This window comes from Pinus tabuliformis, chromosome 4_1, assembly GCF_031772625.1.
Source record: "Pinus tabuliformis cultivar Carrire ecotype Pingquan chromosome 4_1, CPIR1, whole genome shotgun sequence".
Lineage (NCBI taxonomy): Eukaryota > Viridiplantae > Streptophyta > Pinopsida > Pinales > Pinaceae > Pinus > Pinus tabuliformis.
Window position 1 is genome coordinate 685,194,489 of NC_142303.1, and position 17,416 is coordinate 685,211,904.

A 17,416-nucleotide genomic window follows, 5' to 3' on the forward strand; every position below is an offset into this window, starting at 1 on the left:
AAGATGTGGTAAGTAGACTTTGAATTTTCTTTGTTTTGATGCATGTGGAATTTTAACATATAGAAAATACTTAAGTATAAATTAGTTCAAAGTGATATTTAATTTATGGTTCTTCCTTCATAGCATGGATACATTTGTACAACCTGACTGATTTCGAAAAATTGTTTTCAAGGATATGAAATTCATTGTTGGACCAAAAAAGGAGAGATTAGACATTAAAATTGCTTTATCCAATTCTTTTGGATTTGGAGGTCACAATTCCTCTCTCGTTTTTTCTCCTTATGAAGAATGTAATGAAAACTAACCTTTTCCTTGATAATTTTATCATGTTATATGCTCAAGGTTGGAAGTGGTTTGGCCTTCAACTTGGATTGTACTGAAATTTCCAATGGGATATCTATGCAATCATTACTATTATTTCATGGTGAATCCATTTTTTGCATTTACAAGGAATTTGTATATTTGTTTGAATAATTTCACACTTAAAACTCATGTGTATATGTCAAATCACAAGAGCATCATAGATATAAGAAAAGCAATTGAAATGAATTCGCTTAAAGATAACATAATGTAGATACTCCTTGTGTTCTAAAGGGAAATACAAAATTAGTTGTGGTTAGATGTTGGTAGATCACTTCTCTCAACAATAGTATACTTGCAAATGCTTTTCCCCTTCGCTTTGTTTGTTGGACATAAAATATATAATCTTAGTATTACTTCAGACCACAAATTGACCGCCAATATCTTCAAACGAAATATGACCCAAATACACACCTAGCTCGAGGAAGAGTCAAATGTTGTCTCTTAGTAAGCTAGCTACTCATTCTTCCAATCAGGTTTATTTTCTGAGCATTTTGAAGGTTAAAATCGTGACTTCTGTTTGGTGTTTCAATGTTATCCTAGAAAATTGTTTATGTGTTCGAATCCAACTTTTTTTTGGCATTTTGAAGGTCAAGGTCTCGAATTTTGTTTATTTCTTAATTATCATCCTATAAAATATTTTATGCGTTTAGTTCATATTCCCTCTAAATGTCGGCTTTTATCTGGGCATGTGAGAAGTAAAAACTAGTAAAAATATTATTGCGTAAAAGATAATATTTTCCTATAAAGAAGAACTTACATGCTGCATTTACAGGACCAAGTTTTCTCTGGTGATCATTCATATCTTTTGTTCCAAAATCTATTAGTAATTACAAATTTCAATTCCCTTGAATATTTAGACGCAGCAAATCATGTTCTTTTTCAGCACCAAGAATTAGTATTGATGCATGTGCTCAAGTAAATTGATGCAATTCAAATTTCAAACAAAATACTTGCTCTAGCCACAATGGAACTTTTGTTCTAGCACTATCCAACAAATTTTATAGAAATGCTTAATTTGAATCTTCAATGCAAAGTGGAATGCTTGATCTAAATCGGTAACGTCTAGAAAATTCAAAATCCATCTCACCTTGGATGTGAGCTAAGGGTTTTCCAACAGATTTCAACTCAAAAATTTCACCTCAATCTTAAGCTTTGAGCACAATGAATGCCATTAGACTATTCAAAGTACTATTGTACAGTTAACAATGTTGCCTATCGATGATGACGCCATTGTTTTATCACTTTTTTTTTTTCACAAGAGGGTAGACCATAATCTTCTTTAACAAATACTAGTTGTTGATGGCCTGTTGATTGTTGGTTGTCAAGTTCTAGGTATGTACCTTCCACTATGGCAATGCTCTATTTTCCATATGCTCTATTGGATTGTTGTTTGAAATAGCATTCAACATGATAGATTTTCCCTTAAATCTAGCACTTCTAAAAGGGGGATTGTGCAGAATTTTTCTTTTGTAAAGCAAAGAGATTAAAAGTCAAGTGTAGGAGTTTTCAATAGAAAGGTCAATTAAACCGAGTACCTCGCCATGTACATTGTGGATTGTTTGTTATCTCAATGCCAAAGGAAAATGAAACATGGTGGATGGATATGGATTGCCATACATGGAGCAAGTACATTGTTATGAACAAAGATCCCATGCTCCTAATTTAATTGACCAGCTCCAAGTTGCACAATATTTTACCAAGATAGATTTAATATTCAGTCAGAATTAACTCCAAATTTGAGAGAAAGAACATGCAAGACAACCTTCAAACTAAACAAGGGTTGTATGAATGGTTGGAAATCCTTTTCAGGTTGTGCAAACAACTTAGCTTTAAAAAGTACATATGCTTTGCATGCCAGGCTTTATATCATCATGTCATAGATTGCACTTAGAGGGAGATGTATAAGCCTAGTCAATATAACATTACAAATTCTGCTAGGAAGGAAGTAGTGGCTAGGAAGGGCAGGTTGAGTGAATAAAGTCTACTGAAATGAAAAGAAAATGTCTATTGACATGGAAAACTGATGGTGAAAGCCACGTGTTGAGTCCTTAACTATCTTAACTTTACTACAATGGTTTTCATGAAATCACTGAATCTATATTTCTCATGCACTCATTGAACACCCTTGTTCATTACTTGTAGAATCACTAATTGAGCAGCCTTGCATGTCAGTTTCTGATGATGCATACTATTGTCTGGCAATGTATTATCTGGTACACACGTTTATTAACTTTTTAATACAGAACTGCCAAGATACTCATAGTTGAACAATTCCCGGGATTGCTAATTCCATTGGTTCTTTTAAATTTGGATCAGATGTTATGTCCCTGGATGGAAGAGAACATTTGCAGACTGATGCCGAGATGGGTGAAGATGGAAAACTTCATGTTATAGTGAGGAAATCATCTTCCTCACAAGGGAATTATGCACCTACTTTTCAATTATTTCAGTTATTGAAATGTATCAAATCCTCCCCTCTTGTAAGGTCAACTAGCCATCATAATATAGACATATATTCTCTTCAATCCTCTGAGGGTGACCATCTTCAATAGAGAAGATTATGTTTCTATGATGTCAAGCGGATCGATGAGCCCCCTATGATGAAATACAAACAATGAAAATAGCCAAAACAACAACCCACATGTTTGTGTTGTGAATTTTGTTCATTCTTCCCAAGGCCACAAACCCATAAACTTAGTGGGTGTTGCATGGTGAGTGTACCTAATTTTTTTCAAACCTATGTTTGGTTAGTTTGGTGGCCTCCTTGACCCTAGATATTAGCTTCTACATTGAGCTCTCTCTTCATGCAGTAAAATGAGATTTTTCTTAATGTGCTTGCCTCCTTTTTAGTTCAAGGCTTTCAAGCTATGATTACAACAAGCTTGCTATCCACTGGTGACATTTTCCGAAGAATTTCTCTAATGATCACTGAGGAATCACCTAAGACAATCAATGATCTTACCTTAGCTTCCTTTGCTAAATGGAGACCCCTCAGAAGGGCATATGCTGCTGCCAGATTGTTTGGTTCTACCCCAAGGTGCTTAGCATATGATGCTACTTTTTTCCTTTGGGATCATAGAGTATCCTCTTTCACCTGCCACCCTTTTTATTTTTAATCAACATGGGGTAGGATTTGATCCACTTATGTGAGAATGGGTCATGACTTGTGTGATTATTATGCTTAACTATGATAATACTATTGGAATGTTTTAAGTCTACTAAGTTACAATACTTTTTCTATATGATACTTGGGTGGAAAGGAGAACTCTTGAAAGTGAGCCTTTTGAATTTACAGGTCGATCATCTAAAATGTATAAGTCATTCTAGTAAGATGACAAAACAAATGTCAAAGAAACTCCTATCTATTTCTCATAAATATAAAAAATAAGTTACTTCTTCATTCCATTTGATTTTCTAGATTAAAATGGTATTTTGTATCCATGATTGTTACATAAATTGTGAAAGTGTAAACTTGAAGCCATTTATTTACGAGTTCCAATATGTTGGTCAACTTTACGCCTATTTTGTTGTTAACGATGTGGTTAACATATGGTTGTATGTTTTTGTACAATAATTATTCCATCAAATTGGATTTTGCAAGCCATTCACACAGGATAGGTTCATCCTACTATCAACCTAGAAAATCCAGAAAAAGATGTGGTAAGTAGACTTCGAATTTTCTTTGTTTTGTTGTATGTGGAATTTTAACATATAGAAAATACTTAAGTATAAACTAATTCAAAGTTCTCTTTAGTTTCTGGTTCTTCCTTCATAGCATGGATACATTTGTACAACTTGACTGATTCTGAAAAATTGTTTGCCAGGATATGAAATTCATTGTTGGACCAAAAAAGGAGAGATTAGATATTAAAATTGATTTATCTAATTCTTTTGGATTTGGAGGTCACAATTCCTCTCTCGTTTTTTCTCCTTATGAAGAATGTAATGAAAACTAACCTTTTCCTTGATAATTTTATCATGTTATATGCTCAAGGTTGGAAGTGGTTTGGCCTTCAGCTTGGATTGTACTGAAATGTCCAATGGGATATCTATGCAATCATTACTGCTATTTCATGGTGAATCCATTTTTTGCATTTACAAGGCATTTGTATATCTGTTTGAAGAATTTCACACTTAAAACTCATGCGTATATGTCAAATCACAAGAGCATCACAAATATAAGCAAAACAATTGAAATGAATTCACTTAAAGATAACATAATGTAGATACTCCTTATGTTCTAAAGGGAAATACAAAATTAGTTGTGGTTAGATGTTGGTAGATCACTTCTCTCAACAATAGTATACTTGCAAATTATTTTCCCCTTCGCTTTGTTTGCTGGACATAAAATATATAATTTTAGTATTACTTCAGACACAAATTGATTGCCAATATATTCAAATGCAATATGCCGCAAATATGTGCCTAGCTCGAGGAAGAGTCCAATGTTGTCTCTAAGTAAGCTAGCTACTCTTTTTTCCAATCCAGTTTATTTTTTGAGCATTTTGAAGGTTAAAATCTCGAATTTTGTTTGGTGGTTTAATATTATCCTAGAATTTTTTTTATGTCTTCCAATCCTGTTTATTTTTTAGGCATTTTCAAGTTCAACGTCTCGAATTCTATTTGTTTCTTTAATATGATCCTAGAAAATCATTTATGTGTTTAGTTCATATTCCCTCTAAATATCGGCTTTTATCTAGGCATGTGAGAAGTAAAAACTAGTAGAAATATTATTGCATAAAAGATAATATTTTTCTATAAAGAAGCACTTGCATCTTGCATGTACAGGACCAAGTTTTTTTTGGTGATCTTTCATCTCTTTTTTTCCAAAATCTATTAGTAATTACAAATTTCAATTCCCTTGAATATTTAGATGCAAGAAATCATGTTCTCTTTCAACACCAAGAATTAGTATTGATGCATGTGCTTAAGTAAATTGATGCAATTCAAATTTTAAAGAAGCTACTTGCTCTAGTGACAATGAAACTTTTGTTATAGCACTATCCAACAAATTTTATAGAAATCCTTAATTTGAATCTTCAATGCAAAGTGGAATGGTTGATGTAAATCACTGTCATCTAGAAAATTCAAATACATCTCGCCTTGGATGCGAGCTAAGGGTTTTCCAAGATATTTCAACTCAAAAATTTCAGCTCAATCTTAAGCTTTAAGCACAATGAATGCCACTAGATTATTCAAAGTATTGTTGTACAATTAAGAATGTTGCCTATCAATGATGATGTCATTGTTTAATCACATTTTTTGAACACAAGAGGGTAGACCATAATCTTCTTTAACAAATACCAGTTGTGGATGGCATGCCTATTGTTGGCCCTCAAGTTCTAGATATGTACCTTCCACTATGGAAATGATTTATTTTCCATATGTGTTATTGAATTGTCGTCTGAAAGAACATTCAACATGGAAGCTTTGCCATCAAATTTAGCACTTCCAAACATGGGATTGTGCATAACCTTCCTTTTGTAGAATAAAGAGATTAAAAGTCAAGTGAAAGAGTTTTGAGTACAAAGGTCAATTAAACCATGTACCTATCCATGTGCATTGTGGATTTCTTGTTATCACAGTGCCAAAGGAAGATGAAACATGGTGGATGGATATGGAATTCTCTGCATGGAGCAAGTACATTATTATGAACAAAGATCCCCTTCTCCTGAATTAATTGATCAACTCCAAGGTGCACAATATTTTACCAAGCTAGATTTAATATTCAGTCAACATTAACCCCAAATTAGAGGGAAAAAACATGAAATACAACCTTCAACTAAACAAGGGTTGTATGAATGGTTGGCAATGATTTTCAAGTTGTGTAAACAACTTAGCTTTAAAAATTACTTGCGCTTTGCATGCCAGGCTTTGTATCATCATGTCATAGATTGCACTCAGAGGGAAATCTATAATGCTAGTCAATCTAAGATTAAAAATTATGCTAGGAAGGAAGTACTGGCTAGGAAGGGCAGGCTGAGTGAGCAGAGTGTGATGAAATGAAAAGAAAAAGTCTATTGAAATGAAGACCTGATAGTGAAAGACATGTGTTGATTCCTTAATTGTCTTAACTCTGTTACAATGGCTGTCATGAAATCACTGAATCTATATTTCTCATGCACTCATTGAACACCCTTGTTCATTACTTTCAGAATCGCTAATTGAACAACCTTTCTCATTAGTTTTTGATGATGCAAACTGTTGTCTTGCAATGTATTATCTGGTACACACTTTTGTTGTTTTTTTAATACAAAAGTGCCAAGATACTCATAGTTGAATAGTTCCCGGGCTTGCTAATTCCATTGGTTCTTTTAAATTTGGATCAGATGTTATGTCCCTGGATGGAAGAGAACATTTGTAGATTGATTCCGATATAGGTGAAGATGGAAAACCTCACGTTATAGAAAGGAAATCATCTTCCTCTCAAGGGAATTCTGCTCCTACTTCTCATCAATTTCAATTATTGAAATATATCAAATCCTTCCCTCTTGGAAGGCCAGATAGCCATCATAATATAGACATATATTCTCTTCAATCCTCCCAGAATTTGACTCCTAGGGACTCTAGCTTCAATAGAGCAGATTATGTTTCTATGATGTCAAGTCAAGAAATGAGCCCCCTGTGATGAAATGCAAACAATGACAATAGCAAAAACAACAAACCACATGTTTGTGATGTGAATTCCCTTCATTCTTCCCAAGGCCACACACCCATAACCTTAGTGGGTGTTGCATGGTGAGTGCACCCAATTTTTTTCAAACCCACCTTTGGTTAGTTCGGTGGCCTCCTTGACCCTAAAGATTAGCCTCTACATTGAGCTCTCGCTTCACATGGTAGAATGATATTTTTCTTAATGTTCTTGCCTCCTTTTTAGTTCAAGGCTTTCAAGCTATGATTACAGTAAGCTTGCTATCCACTGGTGGAATTTTCTGAAGCATTTATTTAATGATCATTGAGGAATCACCAAGGACAGTCAATGATCTTACCTTAGCTTCCTTTGCTAAATGGAAACCACTAAGAAGGGCATATGCTGCTGCCAGATTGTTTGGTGCTACCCCAAGGCACTTAGCATATTATGCTACTTTTTCCCTCTATGATCATACATTATCTTCTTCCACCTGCCACCCTTTTCATTTTTAATGGACATGGGGTATGATTTGATCCACTTATATGAGCATGGGTCATTACTTGTGTGACTATTGTGCTTAAATATGATAATCCTATTGGAATGTTTGAAGTGTACTATAATAGAATATAAGTTACAAACTATTTTTCTATATGATACTTTGGTGGAAAGGATAACACTAGAAAGCTGCCCTTTTGAATTTACAGGTTGTTCATCTAAAATGTATACGTCATTCTAGTAAAATGTTAGAACGAATGTCAAATAAACTCCTATCTATTTCTCATAAATATAAAAACTAAGTTACTTCTTCATTCCATTTGATTGTCCACATCAAAATGGTATTTTGTATCCATGATTGTTAGCAAAAGTGCAAACTTGAAACCATTTAATTCTGAGTTTGAATATATTGGTCAACTTTACACCTAGTTTGTTCGTGATGACATGGTTCACATATCCATGTATGTTTGTGTATGATAATTATTCTATCAAACTAGATTTTTCAGGCCATTCGCACATGATGGGTTCATCCTACTATCAACCTAGAAAATCCAAAAAAAGATGTGGTAAGTAGACATCGAATTTTCTTTTTTTTTTGTATGTGGAATTTTAACATATAGAAAATACTTAAGTATAAACTAATTCAAAGTTCTCTTTAGTTTCTGGTTCTTCCTTCATAGCATAGATACATTTTTACAACTTGAATGATTATGATATTTTTTTTTTCAAGGATATGAAATTCATTGTTGGACCAAAAAAGGAGAGATTAGACATTAAAATTTCTTTATCCAATTCTTTTGGGTTTGGAGGTCACAATTCCTCTCTTGTTTTTCTCTTATGAAGAATGTAATGAAAACGGACCTTTTCCTTGATAATTTTATCATGTTATATGCTCAAGGTTGGAAGTGGTTTGGTCTTCAGCTTGGATTGTACTGAAATTTCCAATGGGATATCTATGCAATCATTATTGCTATTTCATGGTGAATCCATTTTTTTCATTTACAAGGAATTTGTATATCTCTTTGAAGAATTTCACACTTAAAACTCATGCATATATGTCAAATCAAAAGAGAATCAGAGATATAAGTAAAGAAATTGAAATGAATTCGCTTAAAGATAACAAAATGTAGATACTCCTTGTGTTCTAAAGGGAAATACAAAATTAGTTGTGGTTAGATGTTGTTGGATCACTTCTCTCAACAATAGTATATTTTCAAATGATTTCCCCCTTCACTTTATTTGTTGGACATATGTTGGCTTAGGGGGTCTTGACCCAGGTCCAGAGTTAGTTGTGCCAACCAAAAAAAATCTACACTACTGGCCCTTTCCGCAACAACCCACGTAGTGTAGGTTGCAATCTCACCCAAAGCAATATGGGGGGATGCGAGAACCAAGTTTCTGCATCTAGAGACTAGTGTGATGTCTTCCAGCACCTCAGCTCTTCCTTCGCACATATCAATACACTCTTAGGGTACTGATGAGGCTCATCATTGGGTAAAATATATGGACCTTAAGACACCTCCAAGCTTACTAAAATCAACTCTTCAAATAATTCCTTACATGTTTTAATTATATTTTGCTTAATGAGATGAGTAAAAGTAGGACATTATGTCTAGTGGTCTAATGTGCATTGATTGTAATTTTTTGGGAGAAAATTATGGAAAATTATTGCTAATTAAGGTGAAAGAACTCAAATGAGACAAGAAGGAGAGATTATAGGAGATGGATATTCCTCATTAAGTCTTCACTCATTCAAAGATCCTTCAATCAAATCACACCAACTCGAAGTTGCAGGCAGCCGAGTCATGAGGATCATTTGTAGCCGAGCCAGTGATAGTTAAGAACCAGTTTATTTTGAGATTAGGAGCCAAGCCTCCCTAGATTTAATGAAGTTGTTGTTAAATTCAATTGTATAAATAAGGAGGCCGAGAGCCTCATTAGGTTTCGTATTTTTTATGCAAGATAACTAAGACTTTTGAGTTGAAGGAATGTGACAAAAGCACTGGTTATGCATTTTTTTTATATGCTAATGAAATGAGCATTTTGTTGATCCAACACTGAGTTGAATCAGAGAGATGAAGCTCTTGGGTTAGGGCCCAACCCTAGTAGTGGAGGTGCCTCTTACTATACTTGTATGCTTAGGTTATTTCATAGATTACTTGTTGAATTGATTTTGACATTGTTACATTACAAATATTAGTGAATTTGATTAGTTTTCTTCCATTTTTGCATAGATTTAATAGTAGCTTTAGAGAGATAAATAAATACCAAAAAGACTGATAACATGTGGATCTTACCTCATTCCTCCCTTTAGGGACCATGGTTTGAGGAAAAACCCTCATTCAGCCCAAAAAGACAAAATTCCGGTTTCTTATGAAATTTAGGGTTTTTCTGCTAACTAGGTCAGCATCTTTCAATTTTCAAAGATAGGTTGTAGTTTTCATTTATGATATATTCATCTTCGTCTTAGATTTCATGGTGTTTTCATAGTAGGCTCCAAGCATTTCCATGCATGAACTAGGAAAATAAATGATGAAATTCTGCTTTCCTATGTTGATGTAAACCTCTCTTGTTTTGACATGATTTATGAGTAAATGGCAACAATGATGTCTATATTCTAGGAGTTTCAAAACTGTAAGAAGACCTTATATCAATAGCCTCTACCTAATGTTACCCATCCATGATTGCCAAAAGTCACTAAGTCCGTAATCCGAGTTATCATTTCACAAGGACAACTTGCCATGCTTGTTGAGCAAATCCAACCATCATACAACTTTGGTTTGAGTTCTAAGGGAATCCTAACCACTTCCTTGCCTTATTCCTTCCCTCACTCACCTTCCCTAAGCCCCATACCACTATCCAAATCACTCCTTATTCTTTTGGCCTGTTCCTGTAGGAAAACAAGGGATCTTGTAGGTGAATTAGGACATCCTGTAGGATGACCTGTAGTGGCTTGTTTTGAGCCCGATTTGTGAGAAATGCATCACGAAAGATAGGATAAGACCCCTGCTTGCCTCCCAAGCCATCTGACCCATCACAACCATCTCTCTCCACACCTAACCCACCTGCCATAAAATCAAGAAGAATTAGCATTCATGTTTCACAAAAAAGACAAAAAGAAAAAGGTTTTTATGCTTATTCATGTGCACATCAGTTAAGTGTTTGATTAGAAAGGATTGCATGCTTAGGTTAGTTAGTATTTCACATGTGTCAGCTTAGAATTCTTCTGAATCAAGGTATATTAAAAAATAGCTAGATGAGTTGTGTGTTTTAAGCATCTATTTCAGTCTTTCTTTACTGCAGCAGGTAGCATTTCAATTCTCTTAATTAGGGTAAAATTCTCCTTTCTCAATTGGAAATCAAACTTTTTCTAAATTGATAGAAGGCTAGTTTGAGAAACCCTTGTGGTCTATCACCCATCTCATTGGTGACAAGAGAGTGGACCCATTGCATCTACCTATGAATACAACAGTTTCACCTCCAAGTTTGTACTAACCCCAGGTTGATGAAGTAAAGTTGGTAGCCCTAAGAGTTGCAGCATTCTTGCTGCAATACTAGTGCTCATCACTTTTTGGTGTCATTGTCGGGGAGGTGTCTAAGTAGATGTGATTTTTTCTTTCTTTCTTCCATTTCTTATCTCTTTCATTCTTCTATTAGTTTCATTTTTTCAAGATATTTGTAAGTTGGTTTGCTTTCCTTTCCATTCTGCAAGTGATTTCATTCAGCAATTAGTTTCAATTCAGTTGTCTTTTCTATTCTGCAATTAGTCTTAAATCTTGAAAAAAAACAAAACAAAACACTTCTTTCATGCCTTGTAGGAATAGGGATAACTTAGGGAAATTTCTACCAAATACCCCCACCACTTCAAACAACCAACCTTCCCTCTTCTTTGGTGGTTGTGAATTAGAGGACCCCTTAGGCACGCAACCAGAGATTTTTGCAGAGCCTATAGAGGAAGAAGAATAACCCAATCCAACTAACATAATGGTTGAAAATAGAAATGAAACGGGAGATAGAGAAATAATTGAGGGTGTTTTTCCCATCAAAGAAACCAATGGGGATACCAAGATGAAAAACATAATCCCCTCTTCTCTTCCTCACTTCCATGGCCTGATTTCAGAAGATCTAGATACTTTCTTGTTTGAATTCATTGTCATATGAGGAACTTATGACTACACCACTCATGATCAGAAGTTGAAATTATTCACATCCACTCTCAAGGATGTAGCTCTGCGCTGGTTCATGGGTTTACCTGGGGATATTATCACCACCTGGGATCAGATGAAGAAAGATTTCAACAACAAGTATAGGGACCACTGGGGGTCCAAAGACACCAAAGAGGAAATTTTTAGAATGATCTTGGGGTATGATGAGGCCTTAGAGGATTATGAGGAAATATTCCATCTCAGCTATAAAAGGGCTAGGTGCAAACTTGATCTTGAGTCAATTAAGCTAGTACTACTCAAGGGAATCAGGGAAGATCTCCTAGATACCCTAAACCTGCTATCAAGAGGGGACATCTACCACCTACCCTATGAATATATCAAGATCATTTTTAAGAACCATGATAGGGTAGCTAGGGAAAAGGGTAGGTGTAGTCAAACAATGGCCAACTCATCCTCTTCCAACACATCTATAAAAAGTGAAATTGGAAACATGTTGGAATATTTTAAGAGTGAAATGATGCAAACCCTTGCCCTACAGATGGACACTATAAAATCAAGAGGAAGCAGGAGGAAGCAAAGAGAGAATTTGCCATCTTCTGCCCTAGATGCACAAGGAAGAACCCTAGGAATGAACATCCATTAAACCTTATAGAAATCTACTCAGTCTGTGAAGAAAACCACTCCATAGACAAGTGCCCTTCTCTACCTATACTAAAATTTGTGTATCAGGGAACTGAAGGGGTGACTGAACAAATCTACTACATAAATCAAAGGATGCCTCATGGGCCTCGACCATACTAGCATGGCATGCAAGGGTCATCTTATGCATATTACAACTCTAACCAAAACACATACATTCCCTCTTGGCCCCCCCCTCCTGGTCTATAGCTTCTCTCTGGTATTTTGCACCTCAGTACCATTCCCAGCCATGTTTTGGGAAGTTTTAGTGTCTTTGGATAAATGCCTAAACCCCTAGACTAGTAGCTAAGTCTAGAACAAAAGTGCAAATAATTCTCTACTTTTTCTATAACCAATATATTAAATAAAATAGTAAAGGAGCCTACCTGAAGCTTTCGCTTACTCCTTATCTCCCTTGACAAATTTTGTCGCTCCTTTCCATACTTAATCCACTTGAAAAGTACCTGAACACAGACAAAAGACAAAAACCGATCAAATCATATGATAATGATCTATTGATTAAACATAAAATGGAATCAAGTACATAATACACATATGAAAGCATCAATAAACAATAAAAACATATGGAAAAATATTTGAACACTTTATTCATAAAAGGAAGAGTTACAACCCAATTTGCTTGATTCAGTGCCACTCCTCCAGTTTAATCCCATCCTCTCCTCATAACAAGCAAGACATTTTGACATCATTACAATACATGAAACCAACTCAAGTCTCATACTAACAGCATCTCCCTATAATTCAATGATTTCCAACCCCTGATCACTTAGATGAGTGGTATTTTTATAGGTGAATGAAGGAAGTTATGCCATAAATGGTGATAATGAATGACCTCCCAAACTTAGGATTTAGTTCCATGGAGGAAGGGATAAAGGGATTGATGTTCCTTAACTCCTTCCCTCATCCAATTTCGAGCCCACAGGAGTGGATAGCATTAGGAAACTTCTAGGGGCATCCTATGGATAATAATATTCCAAACCCCAATGCAGATTTCACTCAAATTCGCCCAGCGCAGGCCAAAGAGGGCTCAAGTGCGCTGCAATGCACCCTGGCAGTGTACTGGGCTGCACTGCAATGCACCCTGATAAAGGCCTACCTGTGCTAATCTTCTTAAAGGTAGTTTTTGGATAATTTCAGTCATGGAATCTCTTGGGAAGGAGGCATTCTGATGGTTGACTTCATTAAGGGCATGTAACAATTGAATTAGGGTTTAATGGGCCATAATAGTATTGATCTGTAAGTCAGCGTTGATGTGCCCAAATGGATATGTAACAGTTGCCCCCTAAAGCATGAACTCGTAAATATGTATGTCGAGTGAAATGCTTTAATATGTGGAGAGGAGGTTCTAAAGTAGAAGGTGACCTGCATCAATTACAATACATATATCATGATAATTTGATTTTTTCTCATGAACTTGCTGAGGGAAGGCATACCCATCCTCAGCTTATAAACTTTCATTACATTTACAAATATAGTCGTCTACAGATATAGACCCATGAATGGATGACCATGAATGTAAGGCCATTGTACATTTGATTTAGTACTCCTGAAAATATCGTAGCCCGAATTGATGAAACCAGATCTGGGGTCTTCAATCTCGTTCAATCTTTCGCTCTGAAGTCGAACATGGGAAGACATCATCTGATTACCAACCAATGATGTAAGTCGTTAATAGACATGAGAGGAATCATCGACAATGATGTTGACCCTCAAGGTACTACAGTACATTTCGCATGGTGTGAATAAATTATTTGATGTCAAACACCATAAAAGGTATTTCGGTTGAAGGCCAGTGATGTCAACCTATCGCCGGAAGTGAGAAACCTGGCATTGATGTATGCAATCCTCAAGGTACTGAAGTGGTTTTTCTAAGTCAACTTCTTGGATAATGTGCTGATGTCGATAAGAAGCGACTCATCACAGGAGGGCCTTGATGTATCCCACATCAACAACACGAAACAAGGTAAATGATTTTGTAAATGAAAATCAACTAACAACAGAAGGTTCAGGAATGGCGGTCATGAAAATGAAGGTTTACAGTATTGCAAAGGATGAAGTTTGAATTGAATGACTTCTCTTGAACATGTCGACAACACTAAAATGAATTGGTAGCATTGACCCAAAACAAAGTAATGGATGGTATGATAGACCAATGGTGTGATAACCATCAAGTTGAATGACCCAACCCACATAGTCATGGTGATGAGGTGGTTTTCCCCTTTTTCCAATTTTCCCCAGTCATTGCTGACGAGTACCTCTTTATTTTTATCAAGCTTGAGGAGGATAACATATGCTTGTTATATAATTTCACCCTTCGGGTGAATCCATTGCTATTTGATGCTTTAACAAGTCTAGCAAAGGTGAAACTCAGTCTTGTCTAGATGGACAAGTTTGTCGCTATTTGATGTTTTTAACAAGTTTAACGACAAAGATAACTCAGTCCTTTTCATGTTTAGAGAGTTTGAAAAGGGACGAAAAGAAAACTCCAAAAGTTCTTTTTCGTAGATTTGTCTCTCAAGTCCGAAAAAGCATAAAACAATACGAGAGAGAACCTATTGATCATGTTCGATCAACGTATTCCTTTTTCGTAGTTAATCTATCTCAGCCTGAAAAAGGGTTAAACTTATACTGAGTAGATATCAATTCCAATCCGTTAACGAGCTGGAAATGACAAGCGCTCGACAATCTTTTCATGTTTAGAGAGTTTGAAAAGAGCTTAAAGAGGACTCCAAGGTGGTTCCTTTTTCATTTTAAACAAATCTCAAAAAAGAGATAAAAGTTTGCTTTGTGGTCAAAGATATTCAATTTACATTTGAGCACATCAAATTTTGCATGTCAGTTGTCAATCCTGCTCAAAAAACCATCAAAATAGATTAAAAATACCTGTTTCATGGATAAAATGAATAAAAACTAATGTTTACTCAATTAATGTGCAAGAAATAAACATAAAAACGAGTTTTACCATTCATTTTTACTGTTTCACATTTACCCTTTGATTTTGGTGCTTTGGAGTAGTTTTACCTCAAAGTTCATCAGCTGATTGATGAAGATTCAGTGGACCATTCCTCGTGTCGTCCGGGCCAGGTAGGAGCTATCTCTATTCTCTTTCATTTCATATCATTCAGTTTCAGTTTCAAGCAAAAATTTTGAGTTTTTGGGGCCCCCGGGGTTTCAATTTTCCAACCTGGGATCAGCGCACCCATTCATCATTGAAAGGTGCACTGCAGTGCACTCACCTATAAGGTTTCATGTATTGCAACGCGTTGTCCCTAAGGCTGGGATATGCTCAGCGCAAAACCCAATTTCATTAAGCTATTTTCACCCAAAAATTCTTCTGTTTTTTGCAAGAAATGGATCCTAATTTGCCTTATGGTTGTAATTTCAGGTATTCATCATATCATAATGATGATTACATGGAGGGAATGAGAACATGAAGAACGGGATATTATTGCCCTAAATAACCAGGGCACGGTTGAGGCACTAAGGAATTGCGGGTTACTCAAATATTTCCAATTATCTGGTATGAGGTAGCGAATTGAGCTTTTGCAGTTCCTTGTTCGTTCATGGGATCCTACTGATCAAGAATTTCAAATTAGAGACAAATTTGTCTCAATTACCATCGATGACCTATACTTTCTTACCAGACTTTTGAGGTGTGGTGCCCCCATCTCACTTTCTAGATTTCCCAAAGGGGGTGAATCAGTGAGAGATTACATACGACAGTTCTGTCAGCCAGGTGCACAACCTAGCAGGGACAGAAAGATTAACATCAGGGATGTTAGTGATTTAACATTGAGGACAATCGTCTTTACCATTTCCAAATTAGCTGGTAGCACGACACTACATTTGGCAAACAGATCATACATGCAGTATGCATTAGAGTGTTTAGAGCCAAAAGTGTTCAACTAGTGCGAGGCAGTACTTTCATCCTTGAAAGAAAAACTGACCAAGGTGAAAAGCGGAAAGACAAAGAACTTTGGCTATGGGTCGATCCTAATTTCTTTCTCCTTGGAGAGAATTCCACTTATGCAGCCACAACTTGTTTCATTGGGTGTATCTGGACCTAGGGATCCATGGATGCAGAGATGGGTAGATCTTATGGCTAAGCATGTTGGTCAGTCATTGATTACATTTACCCTTGCATTCTTTGAGTGGCTTGATCAACAAGATATGGCCATCGCAGAGTATCCATATTCAGGGATGGATTTCCGTGGAGATCCAGACTTGATGTTACCAGTTGGAGCACAATGGGGTGCTATAGGTAAATTGTTTGACCAAATTGTTTTTTGATTTTAAAGTTTCTACATTTTTCTGTGTTTTTTGATTGTTTCAAAGAATAAACAAAATAATTTTTTATGTACACAGACATTGGACTTGTTCAACCTGTGGGGCACCAACGATAGGAAGGTGGTCTAGCACAGAGACCTGTTGGGAGAGCAGTTCTCTGAGACTTAGATTTAGCTGAGACACTGGCTAAACTACAGGACCACATAGACAGTTTGACCCTATGCATTCCAGATGTCCAGATCAAGGAGTTGCCTATGCGACTGCAGTGCCACACCATTGGTATTCCAAGTCATTAGATGAGACTTTTACGCATGATAGCAGAGGCTGTGACCTATTATCATGAGCACCACTAGTCTACATGGATTTTTTCTACATACATTTTGAGTTTTTGGTTCAGATGACCAATTTTTGTCTTGGACACAAACTATTTGTAAAATTTTTTAAAACAACTGTCTATTTTACTTTGAGAGTTTTATTATGGTTATGTGATGCAATCCTATTCAACTGATGATATGAATTGAAAATATTTACTTTACATATGTCGCAAATGTCTATTTAACACATAATTTGCTAGAGAATCAGTTAATGTGTTTAGATTTTTGGAAATATGTTGATATTGAATGAACTCAAAATACCTTTCCAAAATATGAACTCTAAGGAACATGTGATGAATTGCTGGGTTTGAGACAGTATAAATGCCAGTAAGTTGTAGTACAACGAGTTGTGAGTCTAGCCTAATGATGATTTGTTAGAAAATTATATATTACGGAGCAAT